The 21,612-nt window shown below is 34.9% G+C and overlaps 1 pseudogene; it reads right to left on the bottom strand.

Moving 5' to 3' along the window:
- Window positions 1-2,301: 2,301 nt before the first annotated feature.
- LOC139527902 (uncharacterized) lies at window positions 2,302-9,561 on the bottom strand (annotated as a pseudogene).
- Between the last annotated feature and the right edge of the window lie 12,051 nt (window positions 9,562-21,612).

The raw sequence follows: 21,612 nt of genomic DNA on the forward strand, positions 1-21,612 counted from the left end.
AAATAATTTACCTGATTCGTTATCATATTCACATTATGTTGACACGTCTTAGTTCGTTTATGCTAGCTCATTTTAAACAAGCTAAACAATCATCATCCTTTTTTTTTACCGATTACCTCTAGTTATAAGAGCGCACTGTTTACAGGGGAGGTAATATTTTGTCACCAGTTCGCCCACTGCTTTAGAACATATTGTTAAAATATAAACAACAATCAAGTCTAAATATATAGCCAATAGTTGGTTCAAAGCAAACGTGTGTGTCCGTGTTGAATTTGATGTACATTTTTTTTTCTTATATACAGAAACAAACAAATGCTATTTTTTCTAATATCAATGCGATACTTTTAAAATATCATAGCAATATTTTTTTTATATCACTATAAGTATAATTGTAAGTTAAAAAGCAGCATTCAGATCACCGCTTAACGTCAAAATGTTTTTGGTAGCATCTTTGCAATTTCTTTATTTGTTTTTGAAACAAATCAATCAAACAAGCTGTTAGAAAAACTTGTTAAATAAAATAAATAGCAAACTATCAATATTATTGTTTACATATATTACTTCCACTATGTTTTCTTAAAAAGCATCAAAACAATATAGTTCCTCCATACGCAAAGCTTTTAATGATTTTATTTTATTTACAGTCAATGGAAGTTGAAGGTGCTGTCGGCTCCACAACAAAAGAGGATGAGAATGAACCCGAACGCGGAAAAAAAAACCAACCAAAGAATACAAAGGCAATTAGTGTGCGATTACCTCAAGATGGCCCAGTAGCATGCATAGGCATAATAGATCTCACACTTGGGATTGTTTGTTATGTGATTCATGCCCTTCAAAATTCCAGTGCGAATCTCTACTACGAGGTCACCAGAAAATCAAACACGGCGATGGTTTGATTTGTAGTCATTGCTCAAAGAAGTTTCGGAGTAGAGCAGGTCTGGCATATCACATGAAAAAAGTGTTAGGTAATTTTGAACACAAATGTCCTTACTGTGACAAAACGTTTATTAGTAAACAACACTTTAATGCACACGTTAACATACATCAGAATTACAAGCCTTTCTCAATGCAGAAAATCTTTCTTCTACAAACATTTGCTGAGGACACATGAAACAAAATGTCACGAAAAGAAGGAGGCAAAGTGTGTTGAGTGTAACATGCAGTTTTCATGTCAAGTTGCTCTTCGCAATCACAATACTGGGAAGCACAGTGATAACCTGTATCGTTGTGAAGTATGTGGGCAGACTTACAATAGGGCTGCAAGCTATTACAGACATATTAAGACACATAAATAAGATAAAACTTGTTATCACTGTAATAAAATAATATTCGGTTTTGTTATTGTTGTTTCATTTTTTTTTCTGCTTTATCAAGTCAAGTTGTCGTCTAAAAGAATACCAGAAAACATGAGGTAATATTTTCGATTCGTCGACCTTATATCTATCTGCACGGATGCCTTTACTTCCTCTGTCAGGTTCGTTCAAGCTGGTGATTGTTCCTTGTTTTCTTTTTGGATTTGTTGTTTTCCTTTCAGGCATATGAAATAAATGATCTCTGGAAGAAGAAGAGACGACAATGGAACCAATAAAATGACTACAAAATCAAATGCCTTTTTTTACATTATAACGCAGCTGGTGTCTTTTTTTCCATTTTTTTTATAAATTAGTTTGAAATACACAGAACGTATATATTGTCTTATATAGTACTTGTGTTTTAGGTTGTTCTTATGTGTGTGTATATTTCGTTCCTCTCTTGTCAGAGAATAACAATATTCCCATATGTTGTATTGTAAATGTTCATGCTTTGACCAACGTACTGTACGTTTATACATAAAATTGAGAAAGGAAATGGGGAATGTGTCAAAGCGACAACAATCCGACCATAGAGCAGAAAACAGCCATAAAAATTCGCTAAAAATTTTATGAATACCTCATAGATATATTTAGAAGTCGACGAATATCCTCTTCTGATTGCAGTCTGCAAGTTTCGATGTCATCATTGTTCGACTGGAGCATTGGAGAAATTGGATAAACCCTCGCCGATGACGTGTGTATGTAAAAACCCGTGAAATTTTAATAAGGGTACAGTTTCGTGAAACTTTGTATCATTTCATATTATGTAATGTTTTCAATTTCAATATGACAGTAAGTCGATAATAACCATTTTTTGTTAATCTACATTAAAAGTCAGTTGAAATCATTGTACTCTTTTAACATCACAACTTTATGATGATTCAAAGTATTGATTTATAAACTGCTTTGTATTTAATAGTACCTTATTCATATATTTTGTATAAAAGACACAATTACCTGAATTCGTTTAAACGGGTATTTTACAGATCGCATGCACTAAACATCGCTTGTGGGACCTCTTCTGTCCTCAATACGCCTGTGATTTTACAGTCCCAGTCCTGAAAAGCCCCAAACAGATTTTCTACATCAAGTGTTCTAATGTTTCTTGTGTTGTATGACTCACCAGTTAACGTATATAGCTGAGAACGACAATCTATATGTAGCAGCAGTCCTTCAAATAAAATAACTGGTATATCTTTTACATATCTGCCTTCAAGTGGGAAAACATCAAATCGGACACCATTCAACAACCAATGTTTTAATTCCTGTTCGAACTCATGTCTCTGAGTGCAAGATATGCCTGCTTCATTCTCTGTTCTGTACCAGTTTCTAAAAATCCGACAGAAATCTGCTTCAACTAAATATCCTGCATCTTTCATCGCCATTTATACTTTAACACTAAATGTTTTAAAAGTGAATAGCCTACGTTTTGCTTATCCAAAAGGTCTTGAACCAACGCGAGACTCAAATTTGATCCATTTTCTTTTCCGTTTTTGGCTACTTCGACCCAAGCAGCAGCTTTTATCCCGGCTTGAGGAATACCACTTGAGCAAATCTTAGTTCGCATATTTGTGAGTAAATGCTCAGGATCAAGAAATTCAAGAATATAAGATGACTTCCTAAACACGTACCAGAATGACGGACACTATTTTCCCGCGACTTTACATTCTAAACTAAACGCAGAACTATTATTCCATTTATGTAGCTCAGTTGGGTATCTATAACATGGTAGTGATGCATTAAAAAATTGCTTTGGTAGTTTTGACTGACGTTACGCACAATACTGGTGTCACTTAACGTTACACGTAAAACGTCAATATTGCATGAAGTTGACGACGTTACTTTGATTTATAAAACGAGTAATGCTACATGTAACAAATAAACAATATGATATGAAAAACTAAAATAGAATATAACACCTTAATTATATATGTGACTATTTTAATTCATTTAGACATTGTAAAATGCTGAGATGAATGTCCTCATGTAATTGAATATTTCTTGATGCATCAATTTCGGAACATATATAAACAATTGATTCTGTTGGAACAATTGCCTTTTTTTTCGATACAAGTTTATAAGATAGTGGTGATGATGTTTTATTATCATAATATAATCCACTGACAACATTTGTCCCAGTTGGCAATATGGAGCCCCACGAATCTGTTGTGTCGACACCAAGAACATGAGGACAATCCATAACTTTAATCCATAACTTTTATTAGGTAGTAATCACTGTTTGGGTCATCTGTGTAGACGGCAATGACTTGTCCGGAAGAGACAAGTTCATATAATTCTTCTCTCTCAATTTCGGGGTCCGTGTCTTCATCGCTATCAAGTGCTGTCGGGGTTTCATAATTCATTTTTACGTTCCTAAAACACCCTGTGTTTGAAAAGTTTTCAAATTCTTCATAAATATGACTGGCACATTTGTCACAAGAAAAACACGATAGTTCCCTGATTAAGATTTCATCACGGTTATCCCTAACAACAACTTGGTGTACTAATCTTATGTTTGATACAGGTTTGTAAGATATGCTTTTGTCCCTTGGGATTGTTTCCACAAATCTAAATAGTCTTCTTTTACAAACGGATTTGGTTTGTGTCATATTCATTACGGCAAAATTATATACTATAATAGATCAAATGCATTTTGTATTGTCGCTCGTCCGCGTAAGACGGCTATATCTGCCTGTCGTTTTAGAAGTTCACCGGCAGCATCCTGGGGACCTGAAATGATAAGGAACATTGTTAAATATTATTATACCGGGAGTTGGTGTTTTTTTTGTTGTTTTTTGTTATCTACAGTTGCTATTTACAAGACTGTCAATGTTTGAAGATGGTAAAGAAATGTGATTTTGACTCGTATAAACATGCATACAATTTTCTGTTACAACACGAAAAGAAGTATGTCAACCGAGACGAAGTCGAATGTGGTGTATTTTTTGAGTGTGGTTATCCACCTTCTAATCCATATGTCTTCTTTTTTTAATAATGTATTGGTGTGTTTTTTTTTTTAAATTATACAAACAAAAATCTTCTAGTAGTATATTTGCCTGATTTTCGATAATCACGATTTATTTTTTTATCTTCGGTTTATTCATTTTTAACTATGAATAATGATGTGTCCTATCAGTGTTTTTATTTTTCTATTGCGTGCAACCACGTATCTCACGGAAGATTCTATTGCTATTTTATATCACCGTTAAAAGAACGAGGAGGTGAATGTTTTGTCAAAATTTTCTGAGAATTAAACGAGCAAAATTTACTTTTAGTCGAAGTGTTGGGAAACACCTTAAAAAGTTAGAAATTTCCCTCAAAAAAATATTACCTTTTGCATGTGCGGTTTCAAAAAAATTTCTGGTAAAATTACTGTATCCAAAATCCTTACAAGTCTGGCTAATATCACCAAAGCAGTGGCGACTTTTGTACTGTGCTGCACATCCGTCTGTAAATTCGTGCATTGTATGGACCGGATAAGAGATGGAATTTAAGTACTCTGTAATTTTCTTTCGAACTTCATGAACATAATGCTGATCATGCTGCTGGTCTCTACTTATCACAAAAAAATGATCAGTTATTATTTCAGGAAACTCTGTTGTACTCTCAACCCCGTCATATTCAAGTACAGCGTGGCGATGTATTATTGTTACATGTATAGACACTTCCGTCTTTTGAAAATAAGAGCTTTGAAGTTCTTTCAACTCTGTACAGCGGTAATTTTCTGAAAAATCATGTACGCAGATGCAATGTTTTTGTGGAAGATCAGTTAGTAATGTTAGGAATTGTTATTTGTTTTGCCACGTAGCTCTATGCTGATGTAATGGAAATGATTTTAAAAGTTGTAAGAAATGTGAAAATAGTTCTACAGCTTTGGTTTCTTTCTTCACCAAGACCAACTTTTTAATTGTTTTATTGCCTTTAACTTTAATGCCAACCTTTTCGAATTTCTCCCATTTTACTAGTTGTGCAGTATTTAAATCATCAGTTTCCTCTGTCAGTAGTTCTAGTTTGTTAACACCACATTCTCCACAATCTCTTTTAAGGCAAGCTATTTTGTGGACATGATCCTCTTTGTTACATAATGTGACATCTACAATGTCGCTTATGTAATCATAAACTTTAACATTATTTTCGTCATATGCATCATTATCGTTCAACATTTTTTTCTCGAAAATTCATGCAACATTTGAATACGCTTTTGATCTCTACATGGTACCTGCAGCAACAGGTTTGTCTATCTTTCGGACGAACTTGACGTATAAAATACGGTTTGCAATTTTCGAACGATCTCTGGAACAATTTTATACATGGATATTGTGCTGTGAAATCAATGTATACCTCGGTTTGTGTTTTTTCAAGTAGGTATACTTGGTGACAAGAATATGATTTGGGCCCAATCCTTTCTCTTTTTACATCTGCCTTGTTTCCTGTAGGACGAGATATGACGGGTTTCATCCAAAAATTGTATGCCAGTCTCTTAGTTTCTTCAGATAATGCGTCTTTGCGGGTCTTTCTGCATACGTAAGTCCAGCATGATTTTTCTGATTTGAGGATAGTTGTCCTGTTTCGGTTCCCCCTACTCAGTCGTCTTACTGGTAGTCCTAATTTTTTGGCTAAATTTTTGCGACACCTTGTCTTTGTAATCTGTTCACCACTAATGGATGCTACAAGAATGTTCATTGATATGACGGAGTCCTTTGATCTTTTAGTTTTGCAGCTTTCAACTTCCGCCTGTCTAAGGATCTCTACTGCTGGTGATTTTGTTTGCTGAAGGTAAGCAGCAAGAGTAGCCGATCTTCTTTTTGGTGTTTTTGGTATTGCGTTTTTCAATCTCTTAATCGCTCGGTGTTTAGTAGTCCTGTTATTAAACACATTTTTAAAATTATCCCTGTCCTCTAAAGTATTTTGAGTTATGTGTTTTCCATTCATAGTTTGTCTGTAATTTCTCTTTCTTATGTTTTCCTTTCCTTTTTTTTCGGCCTTTTTTGCCCTGTATTCTCTCTTTTTTGTTGCTTCTTTGATATTTGTGTACGTATACTCAGTATTTGTTTTACTTCTGTTTTTGTAGTATGATGTCAGTTTTTGTTGTCGACGTTTTAAGAGTTTCTGTTTTCTGTTAAATTCCAGTTTCTTTTTGGCAGACATTTTGTGTTTGACTGTTCAAAAGGGAAAAAATGAAATGTCAATTATACTTACATCATTGTACATGTAGTTTAATTGTAGTATTTTAAGTTTGTAAATTTTCTGAAGCAATATTTTCAATGCAATTTTTAATACACAAAGTATAAAAATGTCCACATACTAGTAATGTCATCCGACAAAACGGAAGAATAGTGTAAAAGAATAGTTGTTTGGTGAATTTACTAGAAAGTATAGGCCTTAGCAGAGTAAATTATACTTGAAAACTTGTATGTCAATTTTCGATATATTGTGGTGGTTTTGTTTGTGGGTTTCTGTCTCATTGCAGTTGTTCTCCATGACTCCTTTTATTCATATGTGAACTGAATGTAATCCTGTTACGCATGCAGATACATATAATCAGTTCGGTTACAAAAAAAAATGTTTCTTTTAACCTGTATATCTATCCATTTCTACGATAACACTGAGAATGGAAATGGGAAATGTTTTCAAAGAAACACTCGACATAGAGCAGACAGCAGCCGAAGGGCACCAATGGTAATACGAGTTTACATGTGTGCAATATTGTGAAATTAGTTGTTCTACTGAGAGTAGGAGTGCATGCATATTTATAAAGTTGTACCATTACACGGAAATAAGCAATCAATTTAAATTAAATAAGCGGCTCTCTAATTTGCCCGTAAGAATATGATAATAATTTCCTGGAGCCTGACATTTATCCAGTATTGGCAGCTGATCGCATCGCCTTTATACTATAAGCATATTTTAAAAATATTATCATGCATACAAACAGACCAAGGACTTGATTAAATATTCTTCAACCCATTTCAGAAAATGAATTTCATGCCAAATACATCAAATTATAAAGTATTTGCATATCATATTTCAGCTCAAAACGTTTAATGACAACGGCGACGTCAATTTCAGTTGTGGGGACATCTCATTGGACATTTTGTTTCTTTTCGTATTTTCGATATGAAGCTTTAATGAACATAAATTTTATGTTTCTACAGAGGAAATTAAATGTATTTTTCATTTCTATCAGTTAAAAGGTGTTACCTATTGTTCTTATCCCGGGCATAAAAACAATGCCGTATTTGGCAAAACCTTTTCAACTTTTTATCTTCAGTGCTGTACAACTCTGTACCTTTTTCACTTTCGATCTTTTATATCTGGGCGTTATGTATTCGGGTTTAGTTTTCTGTAATTAGTTAATACTTCAGTTTCTTTATGTATATCTCTTTCATATTCATTTGATAAAATTTACTGTTTGCAATAGCATGAATTGTTCTATATAATAAGAATGTTCTTATCCCGGGCATAAAAACAATGCCGTATTTGGCGAAACCTTTTCAACTTTTGATCTTCAGTGTTGTACAACTTTGTACTTTTTTTTACTTTCGATCTTTTATATCTGGGCGTCACTTGTAAGTCTTGTGTGGACAAGGCGCGTTTTTGGCGTATTGAATTTTAAACCTGATGCTTTTTGTTATCTATTAATCATGTTTTTCTTTGTCTAATATGTTCTATTAATTTGTATTGTAGTCCTGTAATATTATGTTGTCATTTCAATGTTATATTTAACTTTGCCATTAAAGTGCGAGGTTTGGCATGCCACAAAACCAGGTTCAACCCACCACTTTTATTCCCCTTTAAAAGTGTCCTGTACCAAGTCAGGAAGTTGGCCATTGTTATATTATTGTTCGTTTCTGTGTGTGTTGCATTTTAACGTTGAGTCGTTTGTGTTTTCTCTTATTTTTGAGAAATTGAGATAAGACGTGGCACGGTACTTGTCTATCCCAAATTCATGTATTTGGTTTTCATGTTATATTTGTTATTCTCGTGGTGTTTTGTCTGATGCTTGGTCCGTTTCTGTGTGTGTTACGTTTCGGTGTTATGTCGTTGTTCTCTTATATTTAATGCGTTTCCCTCGGTTTTAGTTTGTTACCCCGATTTTGTTTTTTGTCCATGGATTTATGAGTTTTGAACAGCGGTATACTACTGTTGCCTTTATCTATTGCAGATCTGGTCAAATTTCATTTGATAAACAGGCTTTTGATATGTAAATGCCATATTTTGCCAGCGGGGACATTTTATTGGACAAGGGAAAACTGACGATTTTTTTTAAGTAAGACAGTAGATAGATATTGATGACTTCAGAAAGCTTCTTTAGGACATGTTCAATTTTTCTGATATGATTAAATGCTACTTACGTGTCTTTTATCAAGTAATAGCTAAAGTTGAAAAAATTTTACGGGTGTTGACCATCTGTATGGGACATTTTATCTCTGATTTGATTCAATCTTTCTGTCTTTCTACTTTCACCCATCTTGAAAAACAGCAATGACCTCACATTTCTTTGATGACGTACACAGCTCTTGCGAAATTTTAAACCATTTCGCGAACTTTTAAAACCGCAAATTGATTTCAAAGACCCGCACCAACCATAATTGTAACAGTGGGACACCCGTAAAATGACGTTTACGGCATCGGAATTAACACAGTTCATCTTTATATATTAAAAAAAGCGAAAATAAACTATTCATTATTCTTCTGTGATAAATTATCTTTCGAATGATATGCAGAACATTGATATTTATTTTGTAAAAAAAGAGTGTAAAAGAGAAAAACTAGCCCTCTTCATCATTTTTTAAAAGTGACACCAATATCGTGCGCAACGTCTGTATATATGCTTTGGCGATGTATTTTAGTTTCTTTGGCTGTTTGATGATTTGTTTTTCTGTAATAATAGATCCATCACCAAAGGTTATTGTAAATGCATGGATCAATTCAGCTTTTTTTCATTTTTGATACGAATCGTGTTCCTTGCTCTTTAAATTTTTCATTCAACGGCTTAAATATGTGAAGGAAATCAACTTTTGTTTTCCTGCGTTCGCTTCCATCGGATCGTCATTAACGACGTCTTCACCAACGTCTTCATCGGGGTCATTTTCGATGTTCACACACGAAAAAGTATCACTGTTTATCTGAAGTGATGTCTCTTAGGGTTGCGTCTACTGTTTGTAAAACTGCTGCCATCACTGTGTCTGGTAAGTCATCATTATGAAGCAATTCTCGTATTTTGTTCTGAGATGGATGACGAAGTTTTCTCCAGTGAGTGGGCGTTTCAAAAACACGTGGAACACCCTTTTGTCTTCCAACAACCAATGGTCCATCAAAACAATTTCCCCCTTCAAGTGAAAAAGTAACATCAACAGCTGAAATCACATCTTCAAATGTATGAAGACCCTGTAAAATTCCTGTCTGAGCAATTTCCTTGACAATACTTAGTTTCTTTGTGGCACAAGCAGATGACCATACGTCTTTGGAAAGTTGTAACATTGTTAATGGTTCTCAATTTTCTCCTCTACTTGCCAATTTTGCAAACGCTCCGTCAAAGCACTGTGCTACTATATTCAACCCATATTGGCGACATGCCTTTTTAACTGTCCATAATATATTTGATGCTTGCTGAGTAGTAAAACTATATCCGGTAAACCCATATGCATCTGGACAAGAATGAGGAACTTCAGGTTTGAAGACTCTTTCTAGGTCGGATAACATTACAACAAAAGTTTCTTTCATGCTTTTTCATTACATACTGCACCAATCTGTAATATTCGTGTCGTAGACGTTTGTATGAGGGTGAGAGTTGTGTCCATCTCGTAGAGTGATGTTTGGACGCTGCGAAGTACAAACGCCATCTTAGAATCCTTCCATTTTTTACCTTTTCTAAAGCATACTGCCGTTTCTTTTTGAGTTGTCGTAGGTCTTTCTGTCTACGACTCATGCTAAATACCACATTGTTCAAGCCTTCAACAACACATTTGGGCTACCGTCATTTAAAACATTGTCTTTTAGCAAAGTCCGAATAGATGTCAAATCAGTTAATTCATTACTAAGTCGTCCTTTTCGAGCAGAAAACGATGGCGAGTTTTCAAAGCCAAAACAAAAAGTAAGATCACAAAAATACTGAAAATAGAGGAAAATCAATTTGGAAAGTCCATAATCACATGGAAAAATCAAATAACAAAACGCATAAAAAACGAATGGACAAGAACTGTCATATTCCTGACTTGGTACAGGCTTTTTCAAATGTAGAAAATGGTGGATTAAACCTGGATTATTAGTGTGTTTTCGTTTCTTGGCTATTGTTTGTATAAGCGGTAACATAATACCTGGTTGTTTAGAACACTCTTTTATATTAAAATCGACAGAATCAAGACTTTCGTTACTGGGAACAATGTAATTAACTTGTGCCAAAGATGTATCATAGTGTTCTCGTTTAATTTGATTCGATAAAATCTCACCTTTACTTTTCAATCGTGACATGAATCTTAAAAAAAATTCCTTAAATAACTGCTTTCAAGTCCTCCAAAACCGTCTAACTACTTCATTGTATCGCATTGCACATGCATTTTCAGTAGTGAACCCGGTAACAACATCGAGAAATAGGTTATATGACTTCTCTTGAACTGAATTTTAATGTGCGTATTGTTATGCGTTTACTTTTCTACATTGGTTAGAGGTATAGGGGGAGGGTTGAGATCTCACAAACATGTTTAACCCCGCCGCATTTTTGCGCCTATCCCAAGTCAGGAGCCTCTGGCCTTTGTTAGTCTTGTATTATTTTAATTTTAGTTTCTTGTGTACAATTTGGAAATTAGTATGGCGTTCATTATCACTGGACTAGTATATATTTGTTTAGGGGCCAGCTGAAGGACGCCTCCGGGTGCGGGAATTTCTCGCTACATTGAAGACCTGTTGGTGACCTTCTGCTGTTGTTTTTTGTTTTTTATTTGGTCGGGTTGTTGTCTCTTTGACACATTCCCCATTTCCATTCTCAATTTTATATGATATGTTGTTTAAAGGAAGACGTTTGTTGGCGAGGCATCTGAAAAGAAGCGTCCAAGCGTCAAGCTGGTAATTGTCATATAGATATCGAAATGCCAACGGGAAAAAAGTCTTTGATGTAAAAAAAAAACTGCTTTTTCCCTGTCTACAAGTTCTTCAGTGTTTATTATAAATGCATCTTCTGTTTGACAACATTTTTCATTCCTGGATCTGACTTGGTTGTATCTATGGTCTGAGGCTGCTCAATTTTATTTTCATTACTTTTTTTTTTAAAGTTTTTATTAGGATTACAGTCGATATCTTCTAAGTTCGGTACAATAGAAACTGTACGTTTGTCTTTGTTTGGAATTATTAATTTTCCATTTAAGTATTCATTTGCAGGCGTTATTGTGTTTTTGAATGTTTTTTTTTCTTTTAAGATATGATATTTCCTGGTCTTTGTGAATATTAACAGCATGACCTTTGTACTTGTTTGGCTTTATAAATATTTTGATATGAGCGTCACTGATGAGTCTTATGTAGACGAAACGCGCGTCTGGCGTACTAAATTATAATCCTGGTACCTTTGATAACTAACTATCATAGATTCAAATAGTTCGGTAGAATATACACAGTACCCACATTTGAATTCCGCCATAGCATCAGCACTGAAAATAAAATTACTCAGTATAACCATATGATCGAAATAAAAGCTTGCTAACAGTTCTTCTTCTTCTTCTTCCAGGTAAGGAACCGGATTCATTGCTGAATGTTAATGGTTCCGCGCGAAAAACTGTACGCAGTGTCGGGCAACACAGAAAGATTTCTCTTGGCTATTTACAAATTACATTTAAAACGTTCGCAGAAAAATATACAATTAAAATTATTTACAACTGGTTTTCCTACTTCCTTTCAGAGCATGCCTTCAGGGCAGCTCTGAATCCCTCAACGGTGTTGGTCGCTGTAACTGTTGTTGGTAGGTTGTTCCAGTCCCTGATTGTCCTCGGGAAGAAAGATTGGCCGTAGGTGTCTGTACTTGTTCTTTCTTGGAAGAAGCGGTTTTTACCTCTGGTCCGGTTATCATTCGGCGTCAAATATTGGTGACGGTCTATATCTATAAGTTCATGCTGGATCTTGAATAGCATGCACAATCTATTTGTTTTCCTCCGTTTTTCGAGGCTTTCCCACTTTAGATTTTTAACCATATTTGTGAGTCTTTGTGACACAGCCAGGTGTTCGGTCTGTGTAGTTGTTATTCACAAATCGTGCAGCTCTTTTCTGAACCTGTTCAATTGCCTTGATTTTATTTTGAGCGGTTGGGTCCCATACTGTGCTTGCATATTCCACTGCAGGTCTTACCATGGACACATATGCAGCTGCCTTTACCGGTTTTGTACAGCCTTTGAGGTTTCTACGTATAAACCCCAAAGTTCTGTTTCCTTTGCCTACTGTATTGTCTATGTGTTTATCCCATGTTAGGTTGTTACTGATGGTTACTCCAAGATATTTACTTGCTTCCTCTGTGTCTAGAGTATGACCGTGAAGATGGTACGATGTTTGTATCACTGGTCTATTTTTGGGGGATATTCTAATGACAAGGCATTTTTTGGCATTAAAACTCATCTGCCATTTGTTTTCCCAGTCTTCCAATGCTGTTAAGTCCTTTTGGAGAAGTTCACTGTCAGCTTGGTTGGTGATGGTACGAAAGAGAAGGCTGTCATCCGCGAACAATTTGGTCTCTGATGTAGATGCTGTTTCTGGCATGTCATTAATGTAGGCCAGGAACAGTAATGGACCAAGGACTGTGCCTTGGGGTACACCAGAGAGTACTGGTACTTGTGAAGAGACGGCACCCTCTAATATCACGCTCTGCTTTCTGTTATGTAGGAAAGAGCGAATCCATTTATTGGTTTTGGGGTTGACGCCGTAGTATTCCAACTTGTGTAGGAGGCGGTGATGTGGTACCTTGTCAAATGCTTTTGCAAAGTCAAGCAGGATGATGTCTACTTGGCCGCTACTTTTTAATTTCGATGCAATGTCGTTGATGGTTATAATTAGTTGGGATTCGCATGATCGTCTTTTGCGGAATCCGTGTTGTGCATCAGTTAGTATTTTATTTTTGTCAAAGTGGTCCATGATGTTGCTATGTACAATATGTTCTAAGACCTTACATGTGATGGAAGTTAGAGATACTGGTCTGTAGTTAGACGCTAGGTGCCTTTCGTCTTTTTTAAAAAGTGGAACTACATTGGCATCTCTCCAATCTTGCGGGACTTCACCAGTGTTCAATGATGTTTGATATAGGTCTGTGAGTATAGGAGCAAGTTGTTCTGCTGCTGCTTTCAGTATAAAGGCTGGTATTGAATCGGGACCAGTAGCTTTATGCGGTTTCAGGTTTTTTAATAATTTGTGGACTCCGTTGGTACTAATTTTTATGTCCTTCATGGTGGAGTATGGACTTTTTCCTTTATCCGGAAAGTTATTTAGGTTTTCTTTGGTAAATACTGACTGGAATTGGTCGTTTAAAATGTCAGCTTTACTCTTGTTGTCACTTTGCAGAAATCCCATTTTGTTTTTTAGCGGTGCCACTCCTGTCCACTCCTGACCTTTGCTCTTGATATAAGACCAGACAGAATTTCTTTGCATTATCTCTATAGTCGGAACTGACCTCTTCCATATACTTCTTGTTGGCTTGTCGGACCTCCCACTGCACTTCTTGTTGTAGTCTTTTATACCTGTCCTTGTCTCTTTTCTTTTTATTTTTTCTCGCCTTCTTGTGTGCTTTCTGCTTTAGGTTTATTTTGCGTCTAATGGTTGTATTGATCCATGGATGAGTGTTTCTTCCAAGGGTCATTTTCGTTGGTACTCTTTTCTCTATGGTGGTTTGTACAGTTGTTTTAAATGCCTGCCATAAAGACTCAACGCTTCTATCTTTGATGTTTTTGAAGGTAGTTATAAAGTTTTGTAGATCTTCCTTTATATTATGTATTTCAGCTTTTTTCCATAGAAATATTTTTCTTCTGACTGGTTTAGGTTTAAGTGGTTTACAAGCCATATCTAGGAGGACGATGTCATGGTCGCTGTTTCCTATTGATGGTAATGGTTTGCATCTTAATTTAAATGAAGGATGAGATGTAAGCAATAAATCTAAGGTATTCTCTTTTCGTGTTGGAAAGTCCACAATTTGTTCTAGCCCGTTGTCAGCTACAAGTTCCAAGAATGCCTGGTTGGTTCTGGTGGGATACTGTCTAAGGTCTATAGTTTGTTCTGCCCAGTTGATATCGGGTAAGTTGAAATCGCCACCAATAAGGAATATGTCTTTTTGATGTTTTGCTCTGATGTTATTTATTTCGTCTTTCATTTTATTCAAGTATGTGTCATCTGTTTTATCAGGTGGTCGATAAAAAGCGCCTATAAGCATTTTCTTTTTTCCTTCTAAGTTAATAGTGCCAGTTAGTAGTTCTATTTCTGTGCTTTTTATGATGTTACCCAGCTGTAATGTTTGTTTAGCTGCTATCAATACCCCTCCATGGGGGTCCTTTGGGCAATCTCGGCGTTCCGTGTCATAATGGAAGTAGTCTGGTAAAATCTCGCTTGATTTGATGTTTGGATCAAGCCAGGTTTCCGTGCCTATTATTACATCTGGCTCAGTTGACTCAATGACTGCTTCGAGTAGTTTTCCTTTTTTCTGAGACTTTGAAAATTGATGTTCAATATTCTTAACTGTTTTTTAGTGACTGGTTTGGTTTTAGTTGGTTTTGGTGATGATGTCATGATTGGTATATCAGTGCTGAAAGATGTTGTGTTAAATGATGGTGAATTAATGCTGGAATCTGATGTTGATGGTATTGATGCTTCTGATATACTGTCCATCATTAATGGATTGGTCGATATATTTTGTATTGAGTGCTTGCTGTCATCTCCATTTGGTATAAAATATATTTTGGTTGAAGAATTGTTTGGTTTGCAGCAAGATGGGCAAGTCCATGTGTCTTCACTTTTGCCTAGGTTGCTGTATTCTGATGTTGACATACCAATGCAGTTTCTATGTGTCCACTTATCGCAGTCGTCACAAGCTATGGATTCTATTTTACATGCTTTTTGGCATATCGTGCAAGGGAATCTTGGTCGTCTTGGTCCTGGGTTTGTCTCTATGCCACTCAGTAAGAGTAAGATTAGTCTTTGTGTACTCCTCTCTCGGACAGTTTTGAATTTTTGTTGAGTCAATTGAATATGTTTTTTACAGCTTTTTATCCAGTAGTAAGTTTGTACAGATGTTGTTACTGGGCTTAGATGGTGTTCAGATAGGTATATGTTTACCCCTTCTAGAGCATTATTTTTGTAGATGCAGTCCTGATGTGTTGGTTTGTATTTATGTTGTGGGGTAAGTATTACTTGGTGAACAGTAAAAGCTTGTCTTGTCCAAAGAGTAAGTGTAAGCATAAATACAGTATAATAAAACATTTCGGTTGATGATAATGTATCTTATACTAACGGTACTTACAATATTATGGGTGTTCCAATCTGAGTCTTTGTGTTATTTTCAATCTGAGTCTTTGTGTTCTTTTCAATCACTTCAAGAGTCCAGTTCTGGAAGAGAAAACATTGGTTGAGTGTTTTGTGTGGTGATCCTATACAAGAGGTAAGTATCAAAACCTGATAAGATTAACTCACCTAGAATTTTACTACTCGTCTTGTCTGTTCACTTTTGGCACCCAGTTTTTTTTCTTGGTAGCTTGAAGATGTTGATTAGAATAAGGAGTTCAATTCCTCTTGTTCAACTCGGATTTGAATAAATTCAGATTCTTGGTCAATACTGAAGCATTCGGTGTAAGTGTCCAGCAAGATGTTTTTAGTAATCGCTAGACTCAGTAGACGTCCAGGATGTATGCCGTCCTTGTTGTTGATCGACAGGTTGACTGATTTACGTGTTTGTCCTTTCCTTCTCTTGCGCCCTCTGAAAAAGTATTTGCTTATTTTGACTGATGTTTTGTTGAGTCTTCTGTTGAGTTCATATATTTTACCATTTAGTTCCTGTATTTGTTTTGTCGCTAGGAAATCCTCAACTTTGTATGTTTCTGGTCTTTTATGTCCTTTACTCTTGTTCCAGTTTGATATAGAAATAAGTGGGCAATCGATAAATTTTATTTCAGCATGTTGATAACTGTCAATAATACTTATAGCTCTTTTGTATTGATCTTCTATAATTTTGATTGCTCTGTTGTTATGAAATTTCAATTTTATATATTTTCCTTCCTTTGTGGTGAGATCACAGGTCCCGGACCAGAGGTAAATAATGATGTGGTGGTGTCGCTTGATGGCTTTTGCAATTCTAGTTTTTATCAGGTTAACAAGTACTTCGGTTGTTGCCCCCGATTTACACCAAGTTTCTAGTGGAAATTCTTTTTGCAAGCAATTGTTCCGTAGGGTATAGCCTTTGCTGTCTGAGACTAAGATTGCAGTTTTGTGTTGGAAGCCAGGAGGAAATTGTGGCTGGTCTGCAATGTATTTTTCTAATTTTCTGCTCATGTGGTCATTTGGTGAATTGATTTATCCCGCTAGATTGTTTACATAGAGATAAACCGGAAGTTGGATTGTCAAACAAAGAGGTACGTTCCCGCCAGTTGTCAAAATTTTGAAATCAAATTTGTGAAATAAAGATCGAAATTTTGTTTAAATGTGTGTAGTGATGTGTCTTACACCCTGTAAATATACAAATGTATATAAATATTCTCTACAATGGTTGTAGATCATGAAATCTTCAAATTTTTCAGGAGCCGTCAGAGAAAACAGCTGTCTTGCCCGAGCATGCGCACCTGTCTTTTTATCACTAACGATAGAGTAAAACAACACTTTTTGAAATAATTAGTAAAAAGCGTTTATTCTGTTACGGGTGTGAAATTTTACTAGTTTTATAAATTGACCATAAAACTAAAAATATTTTGCTTTGTTATTAAACTTGAGAATTAAGTTTCCGGTTTTCTTAACATACAATGTGACTGGTTGTATTTATTTTATATGATAAAACTATTGCAATTATATTAGGAAAATATAGCATTCATTATTTTTTTATATTAAAAAATAATCGCTGTGATATTAGACAAATATCCCTTTGATATTATAAAATATAGCAGAATTATGGAATTATAGGTGGTTTTGTTCAAGATAACAATTGAAATCATCAAATTTGCATTCCACTAATTTTGTAACATGATGTTAAGTAGACATTTGCAGAAACTAGGTATATACCTATGATTACACTTAGACTTACGATCACAGTTGACGAAAGTAAGGGGTCCTCTCAAATTTAAAAAAAATCCCAATTAAGATACATAGTAAAATTAAAAAAAATATTTTCATCATGTAAAGTCTTATCGACGACACACAAATGCAAAAACGTATGGTCACAACAAATGTGAATCCAGGGAAAAGCATATGATCCCGACCGGTTCTCTGTCGTAAAAGACCATTAACATCCGCTTCAATTTGAAGTAACATTTCAGGAGTTTCACTTATAAAAGGAATATCGGGGTTGCTTGCAAAACACGTGACCAACACATCTCTCCCAGTCCAAAAGTGTACCTCATTGCCTATAATATTTCCCTGATTGTACAAGATTGGTCGTTGGTCAAGCTAGGACTACCAGGGTAAGAATCATACGACGAGTCTAAATGTGACCTTCTGCTGGTTTTTTTTTCTATGGTCGGGTTGTTGTCTCTTTGGCACATTCCCCATTTCCATTCTCAATTTTATTATCTGGTGGAGTCTGCATCAGGGCAGGTAAAGCTGCCATGATGGTAAACCTGTGTTCTTCATAAGGAGGAAAATAAAATAAATGCGTGAAATACACTTATAATTTATTCATTCTCCGTATTAATAGTTTCAATCGCTTTAAAAAATCAAGCGGTATATTGTAAAAAGGTGTCGTTCGTCTTTTATACGATAACACTTTTGTATCTACAAACAAATGCTTCCTAAACGACTTAAATAGTGAATGTTTGTTTTAACAAAAACGTTCAAATCTTGCCAAATAATATAAACGGTATTTTTATACTGTTTTTGACGTAGTAAATAACGCGTTGGCGATTTTTTTTAAATATCAGCTTATAATGTATTCCTAATGAAATTTGAAAATATCTCGTTATAAATGATGTGTTATGTGTTTGATTAAGATTCGGATCCACTTAATATTCGTGTCCATTCAAATATCTATACAAGCAAAGAGCATTTAAGTCAAGAATGAAGTAAAATAATTTTATGTGATAACATATTACTAAATTATCATGTTTATATTTAAAGAAATATAAAAAAAATCATCGTTTAAGAAAATTGTTTGACTTGCTATAAATCTTGAGTTGCATGGGTTCACATACATCCGTGTACTTTAAAAAAAAAACTTGGATGCTTTGATTTGCAATAAATCTAAAATTGGGTTCACAGCTAGCATCCGTGTACTTTAAAAGACAACTTATGTGCTTTGACTTGCAATAAATCTAAATTTGGGTTCACAGACATCCGCGTACTTTAAAAGACAACTTGGGTGCTTTAAGAATATTTAAACGAAATTCTTGGGGATCTATACTTTAAAATGCTTGGTGTAATTTCAACTCAAGTTACTTTTATTTATTTTTTAAACAAAACGATGAAAAGGGGCATTTAGAACCCATAAATCAAGAAAAAGAAAAGACCCCACCGTTGGCAAAATTAAAATGACGAAAATACAAATAAAAGTCCACAAAAACTCCACAAAGAAACATAGTGTTCATTTCTCGATGACGATAAAAAAAATCAACTGATTTTGACGAATCATGATATATGTTTTCCAATTATTATAACGGTAACGTTTTAAATTAAATGATTGACACCTCTGACAAATAACTAAAGGATAATTTTACAAACCACGATAAGGCATTTCAACCATCTTGAAAGATTTCAAGGATCATTTATTACAACACGGGCTCGTAAATGTAAAGAGGAATATACTATATATATGCTTTATATTTTAATTGCATTGAAAGATAGTTGTTGTTTTATATTTCTTATTGATCTCGTTAGGCCGTCATAAAACAATTTATAGTAACAGAACTTAATGAAATTTATCAAACTGACAAGTTTTCACAGCTAGCTAAGATGGTAGGTTAGGGGAAACTGAGAGGAAAACAAATCCAGACAAAAACAAACAAAAATTATATAAAACGTAAAAACCACGAAAAGCTACTGGTCTGACAGGTGTTTCAAACTGGTCCGAGTTGTCTTTTCACCCCTAGATTCCACCTCAAGCTGCCAAGAAGCCATTTTTACAGATATTTCGTAGAAATCCCGTTGTTCAACTATAGAAAACATCACAGGAGTTAGTCTTTGTTTTGAACCGACGGTTTATATTTACACTTTGAAACGACCCAAGATTTAAATGGTACCTGTAAGTGTAATTGTAATCCATATCGTAGATGTATAACAGTTTCCGCAAATGTCTACTGATAATACACTCTACAAATCATAAATCGTGCGTTTATTTCTCATTTATTCAACATGTCGATTGTCTTGTATTTAGGTAGATTCATGGTATTATGGCCGGGTGAAATGGCGTTCCAGCTAAATGTAAATCAAGGAGGAAGATTCGCTCCTTAAACTTTTATTTCAGCAGTCCGGCAAGACCGAACAACAAACTCCAAACTAAATGTAATGTAACATACAAACAATAACAATATATATAAGCACAATCAATTAAAGGATTAAGAAGATTAACAGATGACAAATTAGAAATAACAATAGATTAAAAGAGTAATTAGTGTCCGACACGTATTTGAAAATTATAGTCCAAACTGTCACATAGAATGAATAATGAAATAAATAGAGTAAATGCATTTAAGACCTTTGTCCAAGATTATGACACATAATCCGTGTAAAACACTTATATGCCTAAATTTACGACAAAGTCTAGAATAATTAAATACATGCAAAACCTAAATATATTAAAACAATTGAATAACTAAAATGTTGTTCAAAAACTATTTCATTGCACTGTCCAAATTGTCCGGTCATATATTCCCGCGGCCTCTGAAGACACGACCCGGGTCTTAATATTATGTTCATCTGAAATTGTTCCGAAAGTTTCTTCTGTGATTGTGGCGTCCTCTGTATCGATAGTTTTGATTTGAATGGTTATCTTGTCTTGTATTTTCCCGAATATTGTCCAGTTCGTCTTCTAGTGTTGTAATGCGATTCAACATACGTTCTTTGTCGCGCTGTAATTGATATTGCTGGTCGATGGCTTTACATCTTTGATCGTATATCCGAGAATGAACTGCTTTAAGATCCGTATTGCGTTCCTGTAATTTTTCTATTTCTTTTTTATCATCTGCACCTTGTTTTTGAAATTTTTCTAAATTGCGAATTACACTGTTATGCTCTTGTTTCAGCTCTTTGAATTTCTTTTCGTAATGAACACTTTTGATTTCAAATTTGACTCTCTCTGAATGCACTCGGTCGTACCTGAGTCTAACGTTGTCGATATATTCCTTGTTATAGTCTAAAGTTGGGAAGAAATCCATGAGTTCTATTGTATTCAGTTCGGCACATGGAAAAATTGACATAGCTTTATTTTCTTTGAAAATTCTCATCCTTTCTGCGTCGCGGCGTAACTTTGATTTAGATTTAACTTTGACAACTTTCACGTCCGGTTGTCTGTTAAAACTACACATTCTGGCATAATGTCCAAAACTTCTGCACTTATAGCAAAATGACGTTTTTGCTATACATTGTACAAAATGAAATTGATTGTTTACAGTCTTTCCACAAAACTTACATAGGCAGTTGTCCATATGTTGTGTTGAATTTCTGGTCTGAAAGGTAGCTCCATTATCAGACATCTGGTATCTCCAGTTTCGGCCAAAATTTCTGGTTCTATGAGTATCCATTTTTCTGTTTGCTGGGGGATCAGCTTCACAGGTAGAACAAGGTATCCGAAAGATCCGTTGCCCGTACGTCCTAACACCAGATATGGCCGGGTGAAATGGCGTTCCAGCTAAATGTAAATCAAGGAGGAAGATTCGCTCCTTAAACTTTTATTTCAGCAGTCCGGCAAGACCGAACAACAAACTCCAAACTAAATGTAATGTAACATACAAACAATAACAATATATATAAGCACAATCAATTAAAGGATTAAGAAGATTAACAGATGACAAATTAGAAATAACAATAGATTAAAAGAGTAATTAGTGTCCGACACGTATTTGAAAATTATAGTCCAAACTGTCACATAGAATGAATAATGAAATAAATA

The sequence above is a fragment of the Mytilus edulis genome, chromosome 6, assembly GCF_963676685.1.
Source record: "Mytilus edulis chromosome 6, xbMytEdul2.2, whole genome shotgun sequence".
In the NCBI taxonomy this organism is placed as follows: Eukaryota; Metazoa; Mollusca; class Bivalvia; order Mytilida; family Mytilidae; genus Mytilus; species Mytilus edulis.